At 33.3% G+C, this 4328-nt stretch overlaps 1 long non-coding RNA gene across 1 annotated transcript; it reads left to right on the top strand.

The window, feature by feature from the left end:
* Window positions 1-423: 423 nt before the first annotated feature.
* On the top strand, window positions 424-3329 carry LOC131618605 (uncharacterized). Its single transcript, XR_009288906.1, has 4 exons — window positions 424-799; window positions 896-1401; window positions 1688-2846; window positions 2930-3329. It is a non-coding gene; the product is annotated as an uncharacterized LOC131618605 (long non-coding RNA).
* The last annotated feature ends 999 nt before the right edge of the window (window positions 3330-4328 follow it).

Here is a 4328-nt window from a genome sequence, read left to right as displayed (position 1 = left end):
AGATTTTGTATTTCATAAACTTCGTCTTAAAGTTCATATATATCCATAATCACAAATTTTGACCTCTTTTCTCTATCTTGCTCCATCCTATCATTCTACTTCTCCAAACTGTTCCGGCGATTTACAGGTGATGGTTTCTACTTTCAAACGAAGTCGATTCTGATGGTATTTTTTCTTCATTGTCAACCTCTGTTTTTACTCGCAAATATTTAATTTTATATAGAAAATCTTCTTCTACATACCTATAAATTGTTATTACAAATTCCTTTTTGATTTTAATAGGTGATAAAATCATACGTTGAGTTTAACGATTCACGGAGATGGGTCAAGCGTCAGATCTATTTTTATGCATTCAAGCAAAAAGGTTTTTTATGCATAATGTCTTTGAATCTTGATTTTTGATGTTTAAGGTTTAGGGTTTGGATTAACTTTTTTTTCTTCAGGTTTTGTTACTGAAGTAAAATCCAATGAAGTAAAAGTATGGCGTGATTCAAGCAGGTTGAGTGAGTCCAATGAAATGGAAAGTGACAGTGCTTCCAACAAGCATGCTGATAAATGGGCAAAGAATAAAAAGGGGAAATTCAATTTGATATGTTTCTTTGATTCTTTACTCATATTTTTCTAATACAAAAGTTGTCGTCAATTTGTGAAGGATGGCGGCCCAATGGAATTTTATGGCAGATATGACTGTTCAAGTACCAAATTTTATGGCATCTTCTCTATGCACAAATAAACCTAAAAAAACCTTAACTCCTTTCAATTGTATTCCCAAGCTGCAGAATCATGCCACCACCCCGAGGTTCAATTCATTCATACTCAAAATCATTTTTTCTATATTGTTTTCCAAATCATGTCAACTCACTAATGCTGAATCTTTTTGACACAACTCTTCCAGGGTTCTACTTCGACGCAGAGAAGAAACGCTATTTCCTAATAAAAAACCCCAATCCCGATCAGGTATTACAATAATTTCTCAATTCCATATCATTTCTAATGTTTGATTGAATCCAGTTGAATTGAATTGAATTTCGTAACAGAAGAAAAGAATAAAAGTTCTTGTAGGAAGTTTCATAATCAACGTCGAAGCTGCTTCAGATTAGGGAGTTAGACGTTCGTCATGTTAGTGCCTCACATTGTTGCAAGTGTAACTTCACTGACAAATTACATAGAAGACGAACGTCTCAGCTTACCGTATGTTTGATTTTGTTTTTTTTTTATAATGTGATTCTTTATGTTTGAGTTGATTTTAATGTAGGATTAGAATTTGAAGGTTTGGAAGTATGAAGGAGTTGATAGGATGTGTATTAGTGCTTTAGAACACTTGAATGTTGATGTGCAGATACTAGAAAGTAGAATTTGGAATGATGTTTTGTTGAGTGAAAGCATAAGTGGCCCGCTGAGGTAATTTTTAATTTTTGTTTCGTCTGTGTTTGCATGTAATTCTTTGCATTAGTTTGTGATTTTTAACTTTTTGGTTTGAAATTGAAGATATGATTCAATGTTTTTGTATAAACAATGTGAGACAACATTAACTGATTCAAAATTGCAATGAACAAACAATGAAACCAAAAAACTATGTGAGACAACATTACCACATGCAATGATATCCACCTATTTGTTATTACCACATGCTGATTTTTTTTTCTCTTATGCAAAATGCTTAGAAACTACTGTTTCGATTCTGCAGGTAGTTGGTGTTCATGTGAGAATGAAATAACCAAAAGGGACATATTTGTTTTAGTTCAGTAGCATTAACCATTGGATATAGCATGAATTAGTTGAAGGGCAGATAAAGCATTCAATAATCGTCTTTAGAAGGAATATAGAGCCCTTCGTAAAGTAAGTATATAATCCTTTATTTTTCATACTAACATTGTGCTTCACTATTTACTTTTATTCACAGTTCCAATGCTTACTATTTTGTTGTACAATTATAGAGTTTTTGGGCGTGAATATGCTTATGTAGGAATGCTTTTCATTATTTAACTCTCAACATTTGAAAGATCTAGAGTAACTCCCTTCTGATTTGAAATAGTTAAACATGTGTTGGTGTTGGTTATTGTTTCTGAAAGGGGTTTCTGGTGTTATGGCAGAATTTAGATGAATTAATAGATAATTATGGACTAGAAGATATGTTTATAGAGTATGAGAATATTTTGCTGAGCAAAGTTATCATGTCTGAGGATGGCAAAAGCAAAGAACATGGCTTTGTTCAATTTGAAAAAGATAAATCTATTAATACTTTTATTGGAAAACTGATTGGCTCTATTATCCATGATAAGCATATGTAAGTAAATTTATGCATTGTTTTGTAATAATTTTTTCATCTTCCATATATGTTCATGCTTTGAATTATATACAATTCTTGGGGGGTTTAAAGTTAATAGTTGTATTCACTTTATGTACTAATGTTATTTCTTGAGATTGATTTAATGGAATTAGATTAATCTACACAGAAGCGAAATGTACTGTTGGTAGAGAAGGAACCAATGCTTGAGTGATTTTTTATGCATTAAATATGACACTGAAATGGCTAAGTGACACTACGAAACCTGCATAATTTGAAATAGTGTAGATTATTCTTTCTGTTAACTATTTTCTTTACTTTATGTTTCTCATATTCTTAGTTTTACTTCAATACAATATATGTTGAGTAGCTTAAAAGTTGCATCTGAAGCTGTAAGTAAGCTATAATAAGCCATAATGGGGAAGCAAATGTCTAATTGATGCAGGTTCATCTTCGCGGAGAAAATGCATTGCCGTGACACAATGAACATGCACATGAGAAAAGATTAAGGTGTCACATGAGCAGGAAGGTAAACCAAAAAAAGTTTCAAACTTAGAAGGTAAAGCAAGAATATTTTATGCTTATACCTGTATTGTCTTAAGCCTTTTTCTCTTATTTAAACACGTTTTTTTCATGTTGCAGATTGAAATATAATGGTTGAGAAATCATATTGCAAGTTGAAATACCTATGAATCTTTTTGTGCAAAAGCAAGCAGTAATTGAAAAGCCATCTTTGTATGCAGATTTCTACAAAGATAATACTATTTATTATTAAAGAGTAATTCATATTCAAAAGATGAGCATCAGAAGTTCAGATGTGGGCTGATCTTCTGATGGTTACTCAGAAGATAGTGTTGACCAGAAGTTTTACCTTCTGGGTCCAGATAGCGTAGCTATTTAGTTAAAGGGTACTTTAGTATTTGTTGGTATTGTATTGTTTGTACCTTTAGACTTGTTCACTAAGTTTACTCTATTAGGGCTTACGTGGCAAGATTTTCTTTGTATAAATAGCCTTGTAGTAGCTATCATTTAACAACACAAGTAGTAGAATACATCAGTAACATTTATTCTATCATCTCTTTTGCACCGTTATTCCTTTTGTTTATTCTCTTTGTTATCATCTTTCATTCTTGTGCACCAACAATTGGTATATAGAGCTCCGGTTCCAAACACAGGGAAACACGAGTGAACGTGAGTTTGTGTGACTGTGTGATTGATTTTGTTTCCGAGAAACAAAGTTGTGTTAAATCACATTTTTCTTGCTTGTTTGTGGGTTGGGAAACAATGTGTGAGTGTGAGTGAAATCTATTTTTCTACACAAGTTTGAAGATGAGTGGAAGCAACTTGAATACTAAACTTCCAGTTCTTGATGGTAAAAACTGGAATAGATGGATGATTCAAATGCGTGTATTATTTGGTGTTCAAGATGTTCTAGATCTTGTCACTGAAGGATATGTTCCAGTTGCAGCGGATGCAACGGAAGAACAAAGAGAAGCGCAGAGAGAAACGAGGAAGAGAGATCAGAAGGCGTTGTTCTTCATCCATCAGTGTGTGGATGTGAATGTGTTTGAGAAGATTGTTGATTCTATGACGTCAAAGGAGACATGGGATATACTGGTCAGGTGTTACGGTGGTGACATATAAGTGAAGAAGGTGAAGCTTCAATCCCTGAGAAAGCAATATGAGAATCTCAACATGAAGAACAATGAGAAAGTTTCCGAGTATATCTCTAGAGTGATTTTGATCACTAATGAGATGAAGGCTTGTGGAGAAACCCATTCTGAACAAGTAATCATAGAGAAGATATTAAGGTCACTTACTCCTCAATTTGATTATATTGTTGTATCTATTGAACATTCTAAAGATCTGGAAACCATGAGAATATAAGAGTTGCAAAGCAGTCTAGAAGCACAAGAGTTGCGTTTGACTGAAAGAACTTCTGAAAGGGAAGTTGAGCAAGCTCTGAAAGCTTCTTTTGTCAAGAAGGACCAAAAGCATTATTGGTCAGAGTCCAAGAATAGACATGGTGATAGATTCCAGA

The sequence above is a fragment of the Vicia villosa genome, linkage group LG7 (assembly GCF_029867415.1).
Source record: "Vicia villosa cultivar HV-30 ecotype Madison, WI linkage group LG7, Vvil1.0, whole genome shotgun sequence".
Lineage (NCBI taxonomy): Eukaryota > Viridiplantae > Streptophyta > Magnoliopsida > Fabales > Fabaceae > Vicia > Vicia villosa.
This window is presented reverse-complemented; position numbering and strand designations above follow the sequence as displayed.